At 34.4% G+C, this 25977-nt stretch overlaps 1 pseudogene; it reads right to left on the reverse strand.

Annotated features, from left to right (window-relative positions):
• Positions 1-18484, reverse strand: part of LOC131169372 (WAT1-related protein At5g64700-like) — a 42844-nt pseudogene extending 24360 nt beyond the window's left edge.
• Between the last annotated feature and the right edge of the window lie 7493 nt (positions 18485-25977).

Below are 25977 nucleotides of genomic sequence, written 5' to 3' on the forward strand. Positions count from 1 at the left end.
AGGCATAACATGATCCCGTAGAATATCTAATGAACTACCGAACTTCACCTACCGATAATTCATTAAGTACACTACAAGGGATTTTAAAACTATTTTCTTTCATTTTGAAAGTGGTGAGCATTTTGGTAGGAATTAAAATCTTTTATTCAAAGCTTGTAAACTAGTAAAAATTTTTGTCCATTTTAATTTTACAGCAAATTTTATAAAAATTTTGACAAAATTTCGTTTGTATTTGGAGAAAACAGTTCTTCAAATACCTGAGAAAAACACTTCCAAAAATTTTTCACAACTCCCAACCACCAAATAATTTCAAGTTAACTCAATTCAATCCACTTCAAAATAATTTCATCATCCAATCAAGGTTTATCATCTCAAAATAATTCATAACTTCATTCACAGTGCATAAAGTGTGAAATTCACAAATACAAACCTTAATTTACAAAAAGAAGTTCCAAAAATAATATTATTACAATTTATTATACAACTACTCAACCTTATATTGATACATAAAACATAGCAATATATATATCAAAATAACTACAAGCGTATAAAATAATACCCGTACAAAAATATCAGTGTAGTCCTCAATATTAGTAGCAGCTCACTCTGCTGCCTTCTCCTAGCTCTTATCCGCGACAGCAAAATAAGCTATCGCTAAGTATAAAAATACTCAGCGGTGCATAATAAAAATTTAAAATACAATACATAAATCATTCATTGACAAAACACAATTTAAATATTTATCAATCACATTTCACAAATTATCAAATCTCATAATAACACAATTTGATCAAATAATTTAGTAAACAAAGTGTTGCCAAATCATACACAACTTAAGCAATGACACAAAATTTCCGATCAATGCCGTGTTGTACACCACGACAAAGCAATCTACAACCCCACTAATCGGAATCAATGAGGGAGGTGGCTAGCTAGCTAATGAGTACTCATCTGATCTCGACCTCAACTGGTAAGCCAGAGAGGGAGGAAAATGAACGATCTCAACCCCATAAATGGAGGAGGAATAATGTGATACTGTCATGCTAAGTGTGAACACAAAATCAATTCAAAACAATTTATTCAAATAATTTATGAGAAATCTGGTCAATTTTCAAAGTCATATTCACAATCATAAATGGCAACACAATTCATAATTAACTCAAAAAAATCAAATTTTCAAGAATCATATATTTCAACAAAAATTATTGTGTAAAGACCTGACGTGAGTCGCCTCTAGGCCTTGACTCAGTCTTTCAGAACCTCCAAGTCTTTTTCAGCTGAAACACACAGTTTCACAGTGTTTCAGTACCATAACTTAGCATAAACCAAAAAATAAATTTAATTTCACTTTTACCTAGCTCTAATGTGCTAAACTCGACGTTCTTAAAATTTTTGTGTTTTGGATTACTATTCATTACACTATTCAAGTCAAATTGTTGACTTTCTAAGGCTTAATAGGTATAGGAATTCCAACTTCACCCACATACCACATTTTGGTTGTCAAACTTGTTGGTTTTGGTCATTTTCTCAAAACTTAGGTCTTTTAGGCAAAATTGCCAAATTTTCAGTTTTGGTGCCTAAGGTTGCACTGTTCCATTGGTCACTTTTCTGTTAGAATTTGGCAAAACTTCCTTCATAGAAAATGTTCCCTATTGTCTTAAGTTTATTCTCCTTTTTGAATCACTCCAATTGGAGTTTTGCAGCTCAAGTTATATCCAAATTACTGCTACTGTTCATGCTGCAGATTTTTGTTCTGGCAGATTATTGATTCTAACTTCGTTTAGCAATTTGATCAAGTTAGGTCTATAATTTGGTCTAATTTTCTTCATATAAAATGTTCTAATATGCCTTAGGTTTCCATCGGTTCAAGAATCACCTAAATTGGAGTTTCTAGAGAGAGTTATAGCCATTGAAACTTTACTGTTCATATGGTAAATCTGCAGTCCTACAAATTCAGTGATCTAACTTTGCTCAGTAATTTGATTGGGTTAATGGCATAATTTGGGTTTATGTTCTTCATAAACGTTTTAGGTCTATATCTCATCTAACCACTAGTAAAATTTCAGGTCATTTTGACCTGACTAGCTTGAGTTATGACCAAATGAACAAACACTGTTCTTTTGGTCAGTTTGTGCAGGGCAGCCAGCAATTTTTCAACTTTGGTCAATTTGTTCACTATGTTTTAGTCACTTTTTGGGCATACTTCCTAAATGAAAATTGTGTCATTTAGTGCCTATTTTCATCTCCAATTGATCCCATATCAATTGGACTTGTAAAATTTTATTTTTGGTCCTTCAAAGTTGATTTGGTCATGCTGCAGCAGCATGACCACACTCCCTCCGAATTTAACTTTAATTCCAACACTTTTAACATACTTAATTAGGTCACAAATGACTATTTCTCACTTCACATTAGGTCAAAGACACCATTTACAAGTTTTTCACATTTTTGGTCTCTAAACCCGAATGTCCAAAACCCTAATTCATGTCATTTGTTGCATTTAACTAATTAAACACCTATATGCATGCTCCCTTAACTCTATTATGCTTCCTAACATGTTTAGCTCAAACAAATTCATACTTTATCCAACCAAACCCTAGCTGGCTGAATTCACTAAAAGTCCCCCAATAATTGTTTTCTTTGATTTTTAAGTGAAAATCTAAGTTAATTGAACTAAATAAACAAATAAGAAACCATAATTTCCAAAGTAAGTTGCTTACCTCCACTTGAACTTTAATTCTTCAACTTCACTCCCTTATTCCCTTTCTTTCCTTCTTTAATCTCTTTCTCAAGTCACTCTTACAAGTTTGCATAGAAGAATTTGGGGCAAGATAGGGTTAGATGGATGTTTAGAAGCTTGAACTCAAGCTTTCATGGAGGGAGACAATGGTGGAGCTAAGGGATGATGGCTGCCGATTTGGTTGGGAGCAGAAAATGAAATGTTTTTCTTTTTCTTTTTATGTCTTTTAGGTCTCACTTTATGCATTTGAATGGGTCAAAAATTATGGGAATTTAAAAATAAATTTTGACATCATTTTGATGTCATAAAAGTGATAGAATTAACTCTCTTTTTTTTTTTTACTTTTCTTTTATTTATTTTGTCTTATGGAAGACCCCAAAAATTCCAATTAAGTAAGTATATTAAGTATTATTTTTATGGCATCATGCATGAGGTCATGTATGATGTCATCACCTTTTGACTTTTCCATTTTCTCTTTTTTTTTTCTATTTATTTTTCTATTAGTTCTTTAATTTAATTCTCGATTCCAAAATTTTCCTTTCTCCGATTTTATTTGACAGTTAGGTCAGGAGTCAGCTATCGGGGTCAATTGACCAAATTGCCCCTTGCCGGTTCATCCCGGTTTGCAAATAATTCAATATTTCTTCCGGCCCCTGACCTAATTATTTGTATTTATGGCTTCTCTAGTTGTCTTAAGTGTGATTTTAATCCCCTTAATTGTCCGGACCGACACCGATCACCGGAACAGTGAAATATACCAGGCTATACAAATAGGGGTGTTACAATTCTCCCCCCCTTAAATAAATTTTGTCTCGAAATTTTACCTGGTATTAATCTTTGAATAGCTGTGGGTGTTGTCTCCTTATGTCCTCCTCTCGTTCCTAAGTAGCCTTTTGGCTCGAATGATGGTTCCATAACACTTTTACCAATGGTATCTGCTTGTTTCGTAGCTGCTTCACCTCATAAGCCAGAATCTCTATGGGTTCCTCCTTATATGTGAGGTCTGGATTCACTTCAATTTCTTCTACTGGTAGTATATGAGATGGGTCTGATCGATGCCTCCTCAACATAGACACATGGAAGACATTATGTATGTTCTCCAACTCTGGAGGTAGTGCCAATCGATATGCCAGAGGACCCACTCATTCCAGAACCTCATATGGCCCAATGAAGCGAGGACTCAGTTTCCCCTTTCTGCCGAATCTCATAATTCTCTTCCAAGGAGAAACCTTGAGGAATACTTTGTCACCCACTGCATATTCAATATCCCTTCTCTTCAAATCAATGTAGGACTTCTGACGGTCTGATACAGTCTTAAGTCGACCTCTGATCACCCTGATCTTCTCCTCAGTTTGTTGAACAATTTCGGGTCCAATCATCTTTCTTTCACCCACGTCATCCCAACATAACGGGGTTCTACATTTTCTGCCATACAAAGCTTCATATGGAGGCATCCCAATGCTTGATTGGTAGCTGTTGTTATAAGCAAACTCAATCAAAGGCAAGTGTATGTCCCAACTGCCCTCAAACTCAATCACATAAGCCCGTAGCATATCCTCCTAGATCTGAATTACCCTCTTAGACTGTCCATCTGTCTGTGGGTGGAATGCAGTACTAAAGTTCAATCTAGTTCCTAAGGCTCTCTGAAGACTACCCCAGAATCTAGAAGTGAACCTAGGATCTCCGTCTAATACAATGGATACTGGCACTCCATGCAGTCTTACAATCTCATCAATGTACAACTTGGCCAATCTTTCTAAACTATAGTCCATTCGGACTGGCAGAAAATGAGCAAACTTAGTTAGCCTATCGACAATGACCCATACTGCATCATGACTCTTCTGTGTCTTTGGAAGTCCCATCACAAAATCCATTGTTATTCTCTCCCATTTCCATTCTGGCACTGGTAGTGGATGTAATAACCCAGTGGGTGCTTGATGCTCTGCCTTTACTTGCTGATAAGTTAGGCATTTGGAAACAAACTCTACCATTTCTCTTTTCATACCCATCCACTAGTAATGCTCCTTTAGCCCTCTATACATTTTTGTACCACCAGGGTGCATGGCAAAAGGAGACTCATGTGCTTCCTTCAAAATGATCTGCCTCAAATCAACATCATTAGGAACACATATTCTGCCCTGGTGTAACAGTAGACCATCATCTCTAATTGAGAATTCTGGTTTCTTGCCCTGCCGGACTTCTTCCAAAAGCTTCTGATATCTTTCATCACTCTGAACAGCCATTCTGATCTGATCAATCAACACTGGCTGTACATACCATGCAACTGCTGTCTGTCCATAATCATCAACCTCTAAGCTTGCATGTAATGGTCTTAACTCATGTACCATAGACAAAGGAGTAACCCGTACACCTGCCATAGTCTTGCGACTTAAGGCGTTAGCCACAACATTTGCTTTTCTTGACTAATAGTCTATCAGACAATCATAGTCTTTTATCAACTCTAACCATCTCCTCTGTCTCAAATTCAACTCTTTCTGGGTGCCCAAATACTTCAAACTCTTATGATTTGTGTAGATGTAACATTTCTTCCCATACAAATAATGTCTCCAGATCTTAAGAGCAAACACAATAGCTGCAAGCTCTAAGTCATGTGTCGGATAATTCCTCTCATGCGGTTTTAGCTGGCGTGATGTGTAGGCAATGACATTCCGATCTTGTATCAACACAAAACCTAACCCATTATGAGAAGCATCATTATATAATGTGTATTCTTTACCCGGTGTAGGTAAAGTTAGGATTGGAGCCTCAATCAAACATCTCTTCAATTCATCAAAACTCTGTTGGCATTTATTCATCCACTGAAATTTCACATCCTTTCTAAGCAGCTTGGTCAATGGAAACGCCAACATGGAGAATCCCTTCACAAATCGACGGTAGTATCCATCTAACCCCAGAAAACTGCGAATCTCTGTGATATTTCTGGGTGGTTTCCAATTAAGGATAGGTTCTATCTTGCTAGGATCTACCTTAATACCATCAGCTGATACTATGTGCCCCAAAAAGGATATCTCCTTCAGTCAAAATTCACACTTCGACAATTTGGCATATAGCTGTTTCTCACTCAAAGTCTATAGTACAATCCGCAGATGTCTATCATGCTCTTCTGAACTCCTTGAATAGACCAATATATCGTCAATAAATACCACAACAAACTGGTCGAGGCATGGTCTGAAAATAGTGTTCATCAGATCCATAAAAGCAGTTGGAGCATTAGTTAACCCGAATGGCATAACCAAGAACTCATAATGGCCATAGCGGGTTTTGAAGGCAGTTTTAGAAATACTCTGCTCTTGTACTTTCAGCTGATAATAACCTGATCTCAGGTCAATTTTGGAGAACACAGCTGCACCCCTCAAATGATCAAGTCATCAATGTGGGGCAATGGGTATCTGTTCTTTATTGTCACCTTATTCAACTGCCGATAGTCAATGCATAATCGGAGAGTGCTATCCTTCATCTTTACAAACAATACTGGCGCTCCCCAAGGTGACACACTAGGGCGGATAAAGCCCTTGTCAAGCAATTCTTGCAACTGTATTTTCAACTCTTTCAATTCTGCAGGTGCCATTCTATATGGCATTATGGAGATTGGGTCCACACCAGGCATAACATCAATCTCAAACTGCACCTCTCTTTCTAAAGGTAATCCTGACAATTCATCAGGAAATACATCCGGAAAATCACATACCGTAGGGATGTCCCTCAGTGCTGGACTCCCCACTTGGGTGTCTATCACATGTGCCAAGTACGCCTCACACCCTTTCCTAATCATTTTTACGCCGGCAAATGAAATGATGTTTGAAGGCAATAATCGCTCTCCCCATGTAGTACTACATCACCATACGAGGAGACCAAAAGTGACTGCTTTCGTCTACTGATCAATCATCGCATGATGCCTGGCTAACCAATCCATACCCAAGATAATGTCATAATCTCTGAAGGGCATTTCAATCAAATCAGACAGAAATGAGTGTCCTTGGATCACCAAAGGACAGTCCCTATATAGTCTATTTACCTGACCTCCTGGCCTAATGGACTAGTTACCAGCACATCATAGTCCATTGGTACACACTGGATAGCAGTAGAACACATTACACTAGCACTAACATACGAATGTGTGAAGCCAGGATCAAATAACACATGTACATCTTGGTCAAGGATGGAGAAAATACCAGCTACTACGTCTGATGTTTCAGCTTCCTCCCTCTGACGCATGGTATACACTCTGACTGGTACGCTACTGGATACTGGCTGGTTAACAGTGCTTTGACTCCCAGGAGTGTTACTAGGACCCCTACCTCTGCCTTTACCTTTAGCAGCTGACTGTAACCCTCTAGGTGCAGAGACTTGGGCTGATCCTTCAGATGTAGCAGAAGGTCCAGACCGGCGCGGACTAGTACAATCCTTAGCAAAATATCAGGTCCCTCCATAGTTAAAACATGCACTAGTGGCCTTGAAACACACCCCACCGTGTGTTCTACCATAAGTTTCACACTGTCGTACTGATAGAGCTCCTCAGTGTGCTTGCTAGGTCTGCTGACCAGATCGGGGTGGTCTTTGGCCAGAGAATCTGCCTCTGCCAGATCTACGGGAGCTGGATCCCCCAAACTGTTTCCTCTTCCCAGAACCACTCTCAGGTGCTTGTCCAATAGTCCTTTCAGTCTTCTCTTTCTCTTATGTACCCTTCTTCACTGCCCCTTCTGATTCTATCCTTTCCAGTTCCAGGGGCTGTGAGATCAACTCAGCGAAATTTTGATGTCGGAAACCCACAACTTGCATTCTCAGATTCGGCCTTAACCCGGACTCAAACCTCTTACATCTGTATCTGGGGGTGGAGACTAAGCTTCCAGCATAGTGGCTTAGTCGAGAGAAGTCTCTCTCATGTTCTGCTATAGTTCTATCCCCTTGTTTCAAACTCAGGAATTCTTGTAACTTCATATCCACATATGCATCGGCGACCCACTTCTGTCGAAACTCCCTCAAAAAGTCTGACCAGGTTAACATGGGTGGCTTAACCAGGCTGTGGGGGATGGTCTTCCACCAGTCATATGCATCCCCTTGCAACAAGGAAACAGAATACTCGAACTTTAGCTCTTTCGCACACTGCAGCTTTCTAAAAACCCGTTCCATTCTTTCTAACCACTGTACCGCCTCCAGTGGATCCATAGTGCCTTTAAACTCGATGGCCCCAAATTTCATCAATTTTTCATATTGCCGAGCTGAGGGCTGTGGTTGTGCTACAGGCATTTGCATCTGAGCTTGGGGTAGCACATTTCCCGCCATTTGCTGGAAAAACGCAACCATCTGCTGCATAACCGAAAGGTGGAATCGCGGTCTTTGGAGTAGGAGCTAGAGTAGCTGACCCACTCACATTCTGGAGTGCTGGGGCTTTCCCTTGAACCTCACCTCAACAGATTATTCTACGGAATGATCTCCTTCTTCCATTATATTTTCCCAAATTTTCTACTTCTTGAGATCAAACACAAGGAGGTTGACCTCCGTTAGTGCATATTCATGATGTAAATATGTCATATGTATCAATTAAAGACACTTGAGCAGTTGTACTTATCAAAGAAATGGTCACATAAATAGTCAAAATTCATTGCAAAACCAGGCTTTGATACCACTAAAACATGTCACACCTTACCCCTCTGTAAGGCATAACATGATCCCATAGAATATCTAATGAACTACCGAACTTCACCTACCGATAATTCATTAAGTACACTACAAGGAATTTTAAAACTATTTTCTTGCATTTTGAAAGTGGTGAGCATTTTGGTAGGAATTAAAATAATTTATTCAAAGCTTATAAACTAGTAAAATTTTTTGTCCATTTTACTTTTACCGCAAATTTTATAAAAAATTTGACAAAATTTCGTTTGTATTTGGATAAAACAGTTCTTCAAATACCTGAGAAAAACACTTCCAAAAATTTTTCACAACTCCCAACCACCAAATAATTTCAAGTCAACTCAATTCAATCCACTTCAAAATAATTCCACAATCCAATCAAGGTTTATCATCTCAAAATAATTCATAACTTCATTCACAGTGCATAAAGAGTGAAATTCACAAATACAAACCTTAATTTACAAAAAGAAGTTCCAAAAAGAATATTATTGTAATTTATTATACAACTGCTCAACCTTACATTGATACATAAAACATAGCAATATTTATATCAAAATAACTACAAAGGTATAAAACAATACCCGTACAAAAATATCAGTGTAGTCCTCAATATAAGTAGCAGCTCACTCTGCTGCCTTCTCCTTGCTCTTATCCGCGACAGCAAAACAAGCTATCACTGAGTATAAAAATACTCAGTGGTGCACAATAAAAATTTAAAATATAATACATAAATCATTCATTGACAAAACACAATTTAAATATTTCTCAATCACATTTCACAAATTATCAAAACTCATAATAACACAATTTAATCAAATAATTTAGCAAATAAAGTGTTGCCAAATCATACACAACTTAAGCAATGACACAAAATTTTCGATCAATGCCGTGTTGTACACCACGACAAAGCAATCTACAACCCCACTAATCAAAATCAATGAGGGAGGTGGCTAGCTAGCTAATGAGTACTCATCCGATCTCGATCTCAACTGGTAAGCCAGAGAGGGAGGAAAATGAACGATCTCAACCCCACAAATGGAGGAGGAATAATGTGATACTGTCATTCTAAGTGTGAACACAAAATCAATTTAAAATAATTTATTCAAATAATTTATGAGAAATCTGGTCAATTTTCAAAGTCATATTTACAATCATAAATGGCAACACAATTCATAATTAACTCAAAAAAATCAAATTTTCAAGAATCATACATTTAAACAAAAATTACTGTGTACAGACCTGACGTGAGTCGCCTCTAGGCCTTGACTCAGTCTCTCACAACCTCCAAGTCTTTTTCAACTGAAACACATAGTTTCACAGTGTTTCAGTGCCATAACTTAGCATAAACCCAAAAATAAATTTAACTTCACTTTTACCTAGCTCTAATGTGCTAAACTCGACGTTCTTAAAATTTTTGTGTTTCAGGTTACTATTCACTATACTATTCAAGTCAAATTGTTGACTTTCTAAGGCTTAATAGGTATGGGAATTCCAACTTCACCCACATGCCACATTTTGGTCACCAAACTTGTTGGTTTTGGTCATTTTCTCAAAACTTAGGTCTTTTAGTCAAAATTGACAAATTTTCAGTTTTGGTGTCTAAGGTTGCACTGTTCCATTGGTCACTTTTTTGTTGGAATTTGGCAAAACTTCCTTCATAGAAAATGTTCCCTATTGTCTTAAGTTTATTCTCCTATTGAATCACTCCAATTGGAGTTTTTTAGCTCAAGTTATATCCAAATTATGACTATTGTTCATGCTGCAGATTTTTGTTCTGGCCGATTATTGATTTCAAATTTGTTTAGCAATTTGATCAAGTTAGGTCCATAATTTGGTCTAATTTTCTTCATATGAAATGTTCTACTATGCCTTAGGTTTCCATCGGTTTAATAATCACCTAAATCAGAGTTTTCTAGAGAGAGTTATAGCCATTGAAACTTTACTATTCATATGGTAAATCTGCAGTCCTACAGATTCAGTGATCTAACTTTGCTCAGTAATTTGATTGGGTTAATGGCATAATTTGGGTTTGTGTTCTTCATGAAAGTTTTAGGTCCATATCTCATCTAGCCACTGGTAAAATTTCAGGTCATTTTGACCTGCCTAGCTCGAGTTATGACCAAATGAACAAACACTGTTCATTTGGTCAGTTTGTTCAGGGCAGCCTGCAATTTTTCAACTTTGGTCAATTTGTTCACTAGGTTTTAGTCACTTTTCGGGCATGCTTCCTAAATGAAAATTGTGTCATTTAGTGCCTATTTCATCCCCAATTAGTCCCATATCAATTGGACTTGTAAAATTTCATTTTTGGTCCTTCAAAGTTGATTTGGTCATGCTGCAGCAGCATGACCACACTCCCTCCGAATTTTGACTTTAATTCCAATACTTCTAACACACTTAATTAGGTCACAAATGACCATTTCTCACTTCATATTAGGTCAAAGACACCATTTATAAGTTTTTCACATTTTTGGTCTCTAAACCCTAATTCATGTTATTTGTTGCATTTAGCTAATTAAACACCTATAAGCATGCTTCCTTAACTCAATTATGCTTCCTAACATGTTTAGCTCAAACAAATTCATACTTTATCCAACCAAACCCTAGCTGGCTGAATTCACTAAAAGTCCCCCAACAATTGTTTTCTTTGATTTTTAAGTGAAAATCTAAGTTAATTGAACTAAATAAACAAATAAGAAACCATAATTTCCAAAGTAAGTTGCTTACCTCCACTTGAACTTTAATTCTTCAACTTCACTCCCTTATTCCCTTTCTTTCCTTCTTCAATCTCTTTCTCAAGTCACTCTTACAAGTTTGCATAGAAGAATTTGGGGCAAGGTAGGGTTAGATGGATGTTTAGAAGCTTGAACTCAAGCTTTCATGGAGGGAGACAATGGTGGAGCTAAGGGATGATGGCTGCCGATTTGGTTGGGAGCAGAAAATGAAATGTTTTTCTTTTTCTTTTTATGTCTTTTAGGTCTCACTTTATGTATTTGAATGGGTCAAAAATTATGAGAATTTAAAAATAAATTTTGACATCATTTTGATGTCATAAAAGTGATGGAATTAACTCTCTTTTTTTTTTTTTACTTTTCTTTTATTTATTTTGACTTATGGAAGACCACAAAAATTCTAATTAAGTAAATATATTAAGTATTATTTTTATGGCATCATGCATGAGGTCATGCATGATGTCATCACCTTTTGACTTTTCCATTTTCTCTTTTTTTTTTCTATTTATTTTTCTATTAGTTCTTTAATTTAATTCTCGATTCCAAATTTTTCCTTTCTCCGATTTTATTTGACAGTTAGGTCAGGAGTCAGCTATCGGGGTCAATTGACCAAAATGCCCCTCACCGGTTCATCCCGGTTTGTAAATAATTCAATATTTCTTCCGGCTCCCTGACCTAATTGTTTGTATTTATGGCTTCTCTAGTTGTCTTAAGTGTGGTTCTAATCCCCTTAATTGTCCGGACCAACACCGATCACCAGAACAGTGAAATATACCAGGCTATACAAATGGGGGTGTTACAGTGTGTACTTATAACAATGCCTATATAAATTAAACAATTAATTAACAAAAACAAAAAGTAAAATAATCAAATTAATAATAAATTAATAATTCCTATATAAAATGAACAACTAATTAACAAAAAAAAAGTAAAACTAATTAAATTAACAAGAATAACAATTAAAAAGTAAATTAATTACAAACAAATTGACAATACTCATATTAATTAAACAATAAATTAATAACAACAAAAAGTGAAATAATCACATTAACAATAGAATAATAATTACCATATAAAATAAACAACTAATGAGAATTAATGTCTAATTAACAAGATAAAAAGCAAAATTAATCAAATTAACAAGAACAATAAGTAAAAAGTAAATTAATTACCATAAATTAACAATACCCATATTAAATAATCAACCAATCAATAAGTAAAATAATTAATTTAATAATATCCATGTTAAATAATTGAATAATTAACAAGTAAAATAATTAATTTAACAATATCTATAAAATTTAAATAATTAATTAATAAAAATAAAAGGTAAAATAATTAAATTAATAGCAAGTAATTAACTTATTAATAAAACCAAGCACAGAGAAGGAGAAGGAAAGGAAAAAAAAAAAGAAAAAGGAGAGGGCAGACTGCTGTACACCGATAGCATAACAGGGTAGGAAGAACAAAAGAAGGAGATAAAGAAGGAGGAGAAGGAAAGGAAAAAATAATTTGCAGTGCTGCTGCATTTTCCAAAGAAAAGGGCAGGAGAGGGAGGAAGATAGGGTGACAGAGGAGGAAGAAGATAGCAGAAACAGAGGAGAGACAGAGAGAGAGAGAGAGAGAGTGTGACACCCCTTACCCGACTACAGTGTAGCCGAGCAAGTTATGCCACTCAGTGTGCCGAGCACTCTATTTTTATCTTAATTAATTTTTTTATCATAATTTTGAATATAACTTGTGAAATATAATTCATTTTAAGCCATTTATCAAAATTATTATTTCTTTGAGGTTCCGGAAATTTTATAGAAAATCCGGCGGAGTACCGGCTAAAAATGGAGAAAACCGTTCTTCGGAACCTGTGAAAAACACTTCCTATATTCATATTCAATCATCTCAACTCCATTTGTCAAAATCTCAACTTTTTCAACCATTCATTTCTCAATCATTCATCTCATTTGATCCATTTGCATAACATGTGATAATCATATATAAATCACAAGTAAACATTTACTTTTCCATTCACAAGTACAATTTTCATAATTTACATAAACATCAATATACATTACACAAGTTTAATTACATAGGAGAAAAACAAAGTTAAGTTACAAAATGTCAAAATGACACCTAATGTCCTACCAATGCACTGCAGAAGTTGAGGTGACACGGACACTGTGCAGGACTGCAGGATGGACTCACCCAGTCTGCGGTCTACTGGGCTCACGATCTGTATCTCCAGTACCTACGCGTTGCAAAAGCGACGCGCTAAGCATAAAGCTTAGTGGTGCAAATAATAAAATAGAAAGAAATAATATGCAAATAAAAATCATAATTTCTTAGCCATTGTGTTCATAAGAACTGAATAATTACCAACTTAGTGTTTAGTCGATGGCTAATTACGTTTTATGATATTAACTTCTTCATGCATTTTGTTTATTTATTTTCTTCCTGATCTTGAGTTTCTTTGTATTCTATCATAATCATTCCTGATATTTAATTTTCGTATTTTCTTTAACAATCAGTTCAGTTACAGTTATACTTTTCCATGCCCAAGTAACCTATCTTTGAACGATTGGATCGATAACGGGTCGTTGGCACTGGACACCGCGGTGCCTCGGGCCGTCATACCATGGGACGCAGAACGTCAACCACGTATGCAGTCAGTATGGCTAAAAAGCCATGATATCACATAATTGGCATAAAAGCCATGAATACGGGCATAAAAGCCATGAATACGGGCATAAAGCCATGAATACAGGCATAAAGCCTTTCCTTTCGCAGTACTGCTAAAACAATACCCTATTGGCATGCCAAACTATCCAAACCAATCACATTAGGCCTACTAGGGCATTTTGCATATTTAAGTTTCACAATTTTTGGATTTCAAGTTTTCATGTCACTATTCATTTCATTAGTCAATTAAAATGTTGACTTTTGCATAAACAATAGGTACATTGGTTTTAACACTCCCAATGTACCCCATTTTGCATTTAAAACTTGTTAGTTTTAGTCACTTTCTCAAAGCTTAGGTCATTTTGGCAAAATTGTCAATTTTTTTTGTTTTGGTGTCACTATTCACCTCATTGGTCAACAAAAATGTTGACTTTTAGAATAAAAATGTGTACATTGACTTTGGCACTCCCAACATACCACATTTGGTGTTTAAAACTTGTTGGCATTAAGTGTTAATACCATTTCCAAGCATTAAACCAAAGGAGCAGATTTTTCAGTTTTGGTGAGTCAACTTCACTGTTCCATTGGACACTGTTACTGTTGGAATTTGAAGAAATGTAAAACATGAAAGTTGTTCCTTATTTTGTCTAGTTGAATTTCCTTTTTTGAATCACTCCATTTGGAGTTTTGTAGCTCTAGATATGGTCCAAAGACCCAAGCTGGCCGGATTGCCAAATCTGCAGATTTACCATATCTACAGTGCATGAACAGTAACTAGAGTCACTTGGTTGGATGGGTTCTGGCCATAATTTGGGGTAGGTTCCTTCATGAAAGTTGTTTGTCTATGTCTTAACTTGTTGCTGTAAAAATTTCAGGTCAATTGACCAAATCTACAGTGAGTTATGGCCAAATGAACAGTTACTGTTCATTTGGTCAATTCTGCAGAATCAGTTTCAGGGTTCCGGATTGGGGCCAAGTTTTGGTCCTCTTGCTTTGATCTTTTGGGTATGGTTTCTTCAGCAAAAATGTGCCATTATAAGCCTAGTTTCATGTCCAATTGGCCAAACACCAATTGGACTAGCACAGCCCAAGTTATGGCAGTGCAAAGGGACTGAATTTTCAGTCCCTATGCTGCTGTCCATAGGGCAGCCTGCAACCTCACCTTGCCATAGTATTTTTCAGTCCCATTTATGGTCAACACATCTAAAATGGTCACTAATTGACCATTACAATGTGCCCTAACAATTTCCTAAGCCAAGTCAATTTTTCACTCTTCAAAACCCTAGTTCCATTATAGGTTTTCACTTTACCTTAATTACTAGCTCCTTCAATAATCACATGCACACATGGTTTAAACTTGATCTATAGCCCACTTTAAGTCCATCAAACAATCAAAATAATTCCTTCACAAGGGCTGCCAAAAATTCATAGTATGTATACACATAATTCTTATTCATTTTAGTTGCAATTCTCACTCAATACAAGTTACAATTCATGAAAATAAGAAGTTTTAAGTGTCTAATGCACTAACCTTTTTGAAACCAACCTTGAGCTTGTTATTCTTCAAGATTTCTCCTAGAACCATAATAATCATAATCAATTATAACTTCACTTTCCTAAATTAAATATCCAATAAAAATTCAATAGCATTTCCCCTTAAATTGGACTAAACTCCCATCATAAATCTTAAATCCACAACCCATTAATACCCAATATGGCAGCTTGTGCATTCAAATTTATATATAATGATCTAACCATTAGATAAATCCCAAATTTATACCATATATTAAAGACATCCCTATACAATATCAGTAAAAATTTCAGCATCAAATCATCTCTATATCATGAGATATCAAAACATTCATTCAACCCTTCACAATCTGAATTTTTGCAGAAATCAGTCTTACTCAGCCAGCTCATGCAAAACAATTTATATCTCATAAACCACAAGTCTAAAATTCACCAAATTTTAACACAGCAGCCTCAACATCCCAAATATCATTTGTACCAAATTTCATAATTTTATAAGCATCCTAACTATTTATTTTTCTCAAATTTCAGTAGCCAAAATTCAGAATTCAACCTACAGAAAGCCTGTGTTCAACAATATGTTTCTCCAAATCCAACCGTTGAACAATCACCAAATTTTTACCATAACTTCCACACATACATAGCTTAAACATATCCAAAAATCAGCCTTAGATGTTGAGCCAAACTCACCTGAATGGAAAAGAAATATGCTGCCCTGCTGAACCCCTATTTCTGCTACTTCTCCTTCTCCTTCTTCCTTTCTTTCTTTCTTTCTTTTCCTTTTCTCTCTCTTTCTCTCTTATTCCAGCCCGTATGAAGAAGGAAGCTGCTGGTTCTTTTGTTTTTTTATCTCATTTTAAGTTCATTTTATCTCTTTTTATTAGTTTTGTCAAGTGGTGATTGGGTGGGAGTAAGTGAGTGACATCATGTGATGTCATTATTTGCTTAATTTTTGATTTTTCTTTTCTTTTCTTTTCTACCACATTTTAATTTAATTTTTAGCAATATTTATTCATATTTAAGATCATAATAATTATTTACTTAACTGGACAAGTCGGCCAAAAATCACCTCTGAAGGCGAAATGACCAAAATGCCCTCCGTTTGGCTTAACGGGTCAAAATTGTCTGTACCGATTGAAAAGTTTTTCTAGGTATTTTCTTGGCATTCTAATGCCATGGGAACCTCAATAACCCTTCTCTGGAGTCCCAAAAATTATTTTATAATTTTTCCCCCGGGTCTAGGGCTCCTCGTTGCGAGAACCGCAACTTCCCTTCGGTTACCCATCGCTTGGGCACCTACTGCTTTACTTGGTTGTATTTTATTTCTAAAATTTTTACTAAGTGTTTCTTATTAATATTTGAGTTAATTATGGTCCCTCACTTAAATTAAATTATTTTTCCGGACGTTCTAGCTGTCCGGACCGACACCGGTCACCGGAACAGTAGACTGTGCGGAATTGCTACCGGGAGGATGTTACAGAGAGAGACAGACAGATAGACATACCTGGACTCGCAGCTCTGGAGGTGAAGGCGACACTGTCTTCATTTTCTCTGTTAGCAACAGGTAAGTGTGTAGGGTTTTATATTTTTGTCTTAAAAAATTAAAAAAAAAGGGATTCTGCTCTGTTTTAAAGAGGCGACGCCTCTCGCTCGCCTGGTTTCTCGCCTCGCCGGCATGAGGCATCGACTCTGGAGGTGCCAAGAGGGGCGACCTTGTCAAGGCGGCAGAGGGACGCCTCACCTCGCCTGGGCGCCTCCCACGCCTTTAATAACACTGGTGTGGACAAGCTAGAGGGACAACATTTGGGGTCCTAGACGCTTCACAAAGGTACCAATCACATCTACAGTTAGTGCACATATTCTTGTATCAATCTAGGGTTCTAATGAATTGATTTTTTAATTCTAAAATCTTAAATAGCAAATGTAGATCCTAATACATATTAAAAGTGTTTTAATATCCAATTGAATATTGAAATCAATTAGGTACATAATGAATCTTGCATGATACATGAGACCCTAGAAGAAAATTTTTTGAATTCAGTGTTCTAATCTAATAATTTTTATGCTTCCGCTCCTTCAACAACATGACCTAAAAGCATTACACATTTCCGAGGATTTAACCCAAAATCGTTTAGAATAAAGAAAGAGAATTTATATAGCTAACCCCAAATTTTTGGGATAAAGGCTAAGTTGAGTTGAGTTGAGCAGAGCCTAGACAGCAATACGCTGTGTGTGTCCGTACGTGTGTGTGTGTGTGTCTATACATATATATATATATATATTATAAATGTTACCTAAGCAAAAGGGCTAAGAAGAAAGTAATGACAGGGAGGCAGTTTGTAGTTGCAGCAGCCAAAGTTGCAGAAGTGTAAACAAGTGCGATTCCATAGATATCCAAACTCAAAGTAATCCTAAAAGAAAAATATTGGGTTTAATTTCCATGGATTTCTTTATCAGTGAAAGCAACAGTGTAAGCAATTCAAAGATATGAATAGGAGAAATCGAATCATTAACTGTATATTTACACATACCCTCATAAAGATAGCAGAAAAATCTTGGAGAAAGTCACGAATGATAGAGGTGGCCAATTTTTCCTACAAATTTGTATCAGAATCATGATCATTAGAGATGATGAAACATTGCCAAAAAAAAAATAAAAAAGAATCAAGAAGATCAAAATGAAAGTTAATAGTAATGCCACTCTAAGAAGAGTGCAAGAAGAGCTAAGAAAAGAGTTGCAGCAGTCTGTCTGTAGAACATAAAGACAATTGTTCATACCACCATTGAAGGCTGCTTTTGAGAGTATGAACATAGCAGCATAGATTGACTGTACTAAGATCACTGCTAAATAAGGCTTCTTATCACCTATAATTAATTAACAGTGATGAATTGATACAAACTAATTAACCCCTTTCAACCCTTTTCCTTTTGTTATCTGAAGGTTCAACAACTTGATTTGAATATTGCAGAAATGATGTTGAAGGGTTCACTAACAAGGTTTGTATAAGTTCTGCATGGAAGGGCAATAAAGGGAACACAAAATGAGAAACATAGGCACAAGTTGTGTTAGGACGCGTGTCGCCAAAGATTGTATAAGCAGCTTTAACGTTAGGACTACTAAAAGCTAATGGTGATGCCTCTATTCACGAGCCATCCCGTGCAGTAATTTTATTCACTTATTTATTTTTCAAAACTTTTATTTATTTATTTATACCAAATGTTATATATTAATAAATAATATTTACATCTTTTACCTAAATATCTATATTTATATTATATAAAATTGGAAAAGGAGAACATTTGGATAACAAAAATACTCTTCATTATTTATAATGTTTATAAAAATACCACTAAAAATATCTTTGACGATAGTTCATCGCTAATAAAACTGTTTAGTGCCAATTAGAATGTTACTAATATGTAACAGATGATTCATCAGTGACAGCAAATATGTCGCTAATACTTTTAGCAATGAAAAGCTTATCTATACCATTTTGTCTCTTAAAATTTTTGGCACAAAACTTTCATTGCTAAATTCCTCAATAATTACAATTTCTAGTAATTACAATAACTAATATAAATTAAAATTTTAATATTATTTTATTAATAATAATTTTACTAATACAAAATATTTTATTATAAATTCTAATATTATTAATTGATTAAAAATTATTAAATTTATTATTATTATTATTATTATTATTATTATTATTATTATGGGAATGAGGGGAATAATGGGATAAAAAAAACCCTCAACCTAAAGATAAAATTATTATTAAAAAAAGTAACTATTTAATTAACATAATTATAAAATTATTATTAAAATTTTAAATATTTAATTAAAAAAATTGCATTTATTTCAATTAAATTCTAGTCCTATTCAATAAAAGTTATTATATTTATTATAAATTTGTAGCCTTTTTATAAATTCGTAAATGATAAGGTCAACAAAATATTAAAATTGAGAATTTGAATATTTAATCCAATTCTAGTGTAACAACCACTTTATTAATTACAAATTTATAGCTTTTCTTCTAAAAGAATTATTAACATCAATAAAAATATAGCTTTGACCAAACTTACAATTTATTTTATATATCAAATTTTTTTATTAAAAATAAAAATAAAAAATAATATATTTTTATATTTTCAAATTATTCTCGGGTATGATAAATTTTAAAAAACTTTTATTCGACATTAATAAACTTATTAGGATTGTGATGCGTGCCGAATGCACTAATTAAAAATACTCTATCTAAACTACTTGTATATAGGGTAAGTAAAAGTCGATCCCACATGGAATGAGTAAATACAAATAAAAAAAAAACTAATATTAGAGATCCAAATAAAAAAAAAGTAACTAAAAATAAACAAAATAAACACCTAATTTATCAAACTGAATATACAAAGTAAAATAAAAAGGGGTTTTTATTGGTATTCACTAAACTACTAAACCTAAACTAAGAATGATATAATATAAACTAAGTCTAATGACACTTATGAATACTCAACACAACCATATTGCAACAAATTCAGTAGAGAGCGTGTATCCATCATATAACATGTATCAATCATTAACTAAAGATGTAAATTTATCCAATTGAGTAAATTAGTTATAGAAGTTAACAACTTTCTTATCTTTCCTTACATATTAGATTAACCAAGAAGTGCTCTACAATTAATCCCTTACTGTCACACTCAATCTAAGACTAGAGCAGCTTATAATTAAGTTTAATGGTATCATTAATCATTAGAAAGACATTCCAATTCAAGGTAACAAACTCATTTAGCATGGTTCATTTAACCTAAACATTCATCTTCATAATGAAATAAATCATTATGTGCTACTTGTAGTTAGATTATTCAATCTATTATATACTCAAATTATCTTAACTTAGTAATATATATGCGCAATTAATTAGTTGGCCACCCTAAATAACCATACATTCAACATTCATAACATAAATCAAAAGATAAGTGATACTTAATGTAGAAAAAATCTGAATTTTATTAAACTCAAATCAAAGTCTCATGGTAACATATTCCATGGCTTCAACTATCTCCCTATTGAATTACAAAACTACTCATGTAACACCCTCACTATAGCAATTTTGTACATTCTACTGTTCAGGTGACCGGTGTCGGTCCGAATAGCTAGAACGACTAGAGAATATTTAAATCAAAGTGAGGAACCATAATTAACTCAAATATTAATAAAATAAAATTCAGGAAAAAATTTAGAAATAAAATACAACCAAGTTAAATGAGCCGGTGCCCTAGCGATGGGTAACCCAGTGAGAAGTTGCGATCCTTCAACTAGGAGCCCTAAACTCGGGAGAAAATTCATAAAATAATTTTTGAGACTCCAGAGAAGAGTCATTGAGGTTTCTATTGCATTAGAATGCCAAGAAAATGCTTAGAAAAATTTTTAGATTAGTACAGACGATTTTGGCTCAAAAAGCCAAACGGAGGGTATTTTGGTCATTTCGTTTTCAGAGATGATTTTTGGCTGATTTGTCCAGTTAAGTAAATAATTATTATAATATAAAATGTGAATAAATATTGCTAAAAATTAAATTAAAAATGAGTAGAAAAGTAAAAAAAAAAAAAAGAAAATGAAATAAAAGTCATATTTATGACATAAGCATGATGCAATTAAAACATTTTCACCCAACCAAATTTTGACACATCATTATAAACTACTTAAACATGAATAAAAGGAGATAAAAATTAAAAAACTAAACAGCTATCTTCAACCTTTGGGCAGCCTAAAACGTAGAGAGAGAGAGAGAGGAAAGAAAACTCCATGGAAGCTCCACTAAGCTCCAAACTCCACTAAATTCCACCATAAATCTCATCCTTCCTTCATTAAAATTTACCCTTATCACTAGATCAAGCTTGGGGCAGCCATTAGAAGGAAAAATATTGAAGAATTACAAGCTCAAATTGGGACTCAAGTAAGGTTAGTGTCCAATTCCTTGACTCTTTCCTTTAAATTCTTATTAGAATGAAAATTTGAGCTAGGATATGTGTAATTTCTCTAAAAATAAACATGTTATAGTGTCACCCTATTTTTTTGGCAGCCATGGACTTGTTATGGTGTTGATGATTTCTTTGGATTAAATGACTGAATAGGCTGCCCTTGATATGATTGTATCACTCAAAATATTAGTTTATGAGTTTAGTGTAAGAAAATGAAATTTTGGAATTCTAGGGCTAGGGTTTGAAACTCAAATATGGAAGTAGATGCAATTGAACACAAAATGATGTTGCAATGGTCATGTAGTGACCATTTGGTAAGCTTTAAACTGAATATGAAGTGAATTGAGTCATTGAATGTTGGAAAGGGTAGGCTGCCTTGTGTGCAGCAGTCTAGACTCTTGGAGTCCAGTGTGTTTGGAGAGCCTTAATTGAACTTGTGTAGCTCCAATTGGTGCAAGGCCAATTGGAGGTGAAACTAGATACATAATGCTACAATTTTGGTGAAGGAACCCTACCCAGAAAACCAATCCAAGTGGCTCTAAAAATTGACCTAATTTGGGTGACCAATATGCAGTCCCTGGAAAATGACCAAGTGAATAGTATTCATTCATCTGGTCATAACTCAGTGTAGAAAGGTCCAATTAACCTGAATTTTTACCAGTAGAAAGCTGAGACATAGCCCTACAACTTTCATGAAGAAAATAGACCCAAATTTTAACCATAAAATGTCCAAAAACTGACTTGCAATTAGTGTGCAAAAACTGCAGAATTGATTCTGCCCAGAAATTCTGGAAAAATTGCAATCTGGCTAGTTATGGTGTTTAGGCCATAACTTAAGCTACAAAACCCCAAATGGAGTGATTAAAAAAAAGAAATGTAACTAGACACAATAAGGAACAACTTTGATGCGGAACATTTGGCTAAATTCTTACTGTAGAATGGCCTAATGCAACAGTGAACTCTAGCACCCAAAACTAAAATTTCTGATTTATTCACCATTGGTTAGAAGTATGTATTGGCAACTAATGCCAATACTTTTGGGAACCAAAATGTGGTAAATTTATGTGATTAGGACTTATGCAGCTATTATGCATTGGAAAGTCAATAATTTGACCTAAATAGTAAAATGAATAGTAACCTTACATGTAAAGGATGAAAATTCAATCAATAACTTGGTAATGTGCCATAGTACACCAATTAAGATTGGTTTGAATAGGTTGGCATGCCAATAGGGTTCAGTTAGCAGTACTGCACATGGTATTATGCCATTTTATTGTAACACCCCTATTTGTATAGCCTGGTATATTTCACTATTCCGGTGACCGATGTCGGTCCGGATAATTAAGGGGATTAAAACCACACTTTAAGACAACTAGATAAGCCATGAACACAAATAATTAGTAATTGCTAATTAGTTAAGTATAAATAAGAAAAACAGAACATAAGAAATTAAATGAGCCGACAGTCACAGCGATGGGTGACCTTCTCGGGAAGGATTGCGAAATCAATTTAAACTCAAATTTCGAACCATAAAATGTGATGCCGCGGTCCTTAGGACTATTACAAACACAGTGGAAAAGAGAAAATCACGGAAAAAGATTGTTAAGCCTGTCAAATAATTAGGTTAGGGAGTCGGAATAAATATTGAATTATTTGCAAACCGGGTTAAACCGACGAGGGGCAATTTGGTCAATTGACCCCGAGAGTTGACTCCTGACCTAACTGTCCAATAAAATCTGAGAAATAAAAATTTTGAAATATAGGTTTAAATTAAAGAAGTATGAAAAAAATAAAGGAAAAAGAAAAGAAAAGAAAAGAAAATTTGATTAATGACATCACATAGATGACATCATGCATGACCTCATAAATATTTTCCTATTTAAGTTATTTTTTACTAAGTCAAAAAGGAGAGAAATAAACATAAAATTAAAAACAAAGTGGTTATCTTCTTTACCCAATATGCCATTCACCTCTCCTCTCTCTCTCTTCACTCTAATTCCTCCATTTGAGCTCAAATTCAAGCTTTGGTAACTCTAAAATTTCCCCATAAATCATTTCTAAAATTTGTAGAACCTTTAAATTGAACCTCAACAAGAACTTGGGAGGAAGAAAATTGAAGAAAAGTGAAGGAAAATCAAGCTTGGCAATTCAAGAAAATTTGACAAGTGAGGTTAGTACTTGTTTCCCTTTCTTTTCTTCTTTAAGCTTTGAAATTAAGTTGAGATGAGTGTAAATTGTATGAAAATTTAAAGAAAATGATAAGTTGTGAAGGGATAAACAATTCGGCAGCCATGAGGGTTGGGGGAAAGTGATATGTTTCACTTCAATAAAGCATGCATGCAAGTCAATCTAAGTAGGTAGGTGTTAGTGCTACACTTTAAATTCATGAAATTGTGTAAATTAGGGTTTTTGGCACTTAGGGTTTGGGGAAAATTTTAGAGAATATTTGTAATTGATGTATTGGAACCCAAGTGAGGTTTAAATGGTCATTTGGAATCATTTGTGATGTGTTTGAATTGATAGAACCAAAGTGCAATTCGGATTAGTTAGGATTCATATTCTAGCAGCTTGACCAAGGTCCCTTTGAGGGACCAAAACTGAAAATTTACAAGTCCAATTGGTATGAGACCAATTGGGAATGATAATAGACACAAAATGACACAATTTTCATTTAGGAATCATGCCTAAAAAGTGACCAAAACCTAGTGAACAAATTGACAAAATCCGGATTTTCTCAGTCTGACCTATACAAAAATGATCAAATGAACAGTGTGTGTTCATTTGGCCATAACTTGAGCTAGGCAGGTCTAAATGACATGAAAGTTTACCAGTGAATAGTTGAGATATAGACCTAAAACTTTCATGAAAAACACAAACCAAAATTATGCCACTAACCAAGTCATTTGGCCACCCAAAATTGGTAACCTAAAACTGCCAGAACCCAAATTTGCCCTGAAAATCTTGGTTAAATCCAATCCGGCAGCCATGATTCAAAAAGCTATAACTTGAGCTACAAAACCCAATTGGAGTGATCCAAAAAGGAGAATAAAGTTAAGATAATAGGGAATATTTTTTATGAAGGAAGTTTTGCCAAATTCTAACAGGAAAATAACCAATGGAACAGTGCAACTTAAGACACCAAAACTGAAAATTTACAAATTTGCCTAAAAGACTTAGAATTTGAGTAAACAACCAAAACCAACAAATTTAGTGACTAAAATGTGGTATGTAGGTGAAGTTAGAATTCCCATACCTATTAAGCCTTAGAAAGTCAACAAATTGACTTGAATAGTATAGTGAATAGTAACCCTGAAACACAAAATTTAAAGAACGTCAAGTTTAGCACATTAGAGCTAGGTAAAAGTGAATTTAAATTTATTTTTGGATTTATGCTAAGTTATGATACTGAAACACTGTGAAACTGTGTGTTTCAATGGAAAAGAACCTCGGGAAAGAACTCGAGGAATTGAGTCAAGGCCAAGAGGCGACTCGCTTAAGGTTTGTGCACAACGTATAATTTTTGTAAATTATCTTCTGCATATTATTTTGAATAATTTGAAATAGTGAATTGTGAAATTATTATGATGAAGTATTTATGATGCTTTTGATTTAAATTATTAAAAGTTATTGTGTATATTTGAATGGCAATGTTTAGTAAATTGTTAAGATAAGTTTTGAAACCGCAGTATCATGACCATATATTTGAACACCTCACTAGCATGACTAGTGGGGGTAATCAGTTTCGAATTTTGATTCCTTCTTTGGCTGAAGTGTTGAGGTGTGTGCTAGTAGAAGAAGAAATTGAATGGATATCCATATATTTAAGCTAGCTAGCCTTGTGATGTGACTTCTCCTTAGCCTCTGGCTATTGACATTATATTTGTTTCGAATGGCATGATATAATTGTGGGTTTTATGAAATTGGTTTTGACACTTCCAAATGAACTTGTTTGGATTAAAATCTCATAATTAATATTTTGTATTTAATTCTCATGGTCAGTCCAATTTTTTGAATAAATGTGATTTAAATTCTGCATAAAGATTATTTTAGTATGTTGTGCACCACTGAGTCCTAGTACTCAGCGATGGCTGTTATTGGTGTCGCAGATATAGAGACTAGAAGAGCAGCAGAGTGAGCTGCTGAGGACAGAGAAACTACCTGCTTTGAAGTTAACGGGTACATTTTATATCCTGACTGTAAAAATTCATTTTGATGTATGAAATGCACGCAATTGTATGGACATGTAAAATTGGTCTTGAGCAGCTTGTACAAAGTTTGTATAAAGTTTGTAATAAAATTTAGTTTGAATTTCTTTTAATGTAAATTTTTAGTATGATGAATATATAGATTGTTTATCTTTAATGAAATATGAATGAATGAAATTGATTGACAGTATCTTGATGATTACTGAATTTTTGGAAATTGAGAAATGAGAGTTGTTGAATTTTGAAACTTGAGAAATTGGTTGAGATTGATTGTGAATTTGAAGAAGTGGTTGAAATAAATAATTGGAAGTGGTTTTTATAGGAATTTAAAGAACTATTTTCTAAAAATACAGACAGCACTCTACCGAAATTTTTATAAAATTTACGGAAAAATAAAATGGGCCAAAAATTTTAACTAGTTTCCAACTTTAATTAAATGTTTTAATATCTATTTAGAAAT

Source organism: Hevea brasiliensis, chromosome 10 (genome assembly GCF_030052815.1).
Source record: "Hevea brasiliensis isolate MT/VB/25A 57/8 chromosome 10, ASM3005281v1, whole genome shotgun sequence".
Classification (NCBI taxonomy): domain Eukaryota; kingdom Viridiplantae; phylum Streptophyta; class Magnoliopsida; order Malpighiales; family Euphorbiaceae; genus Hevea; species Hevea brasiliensis.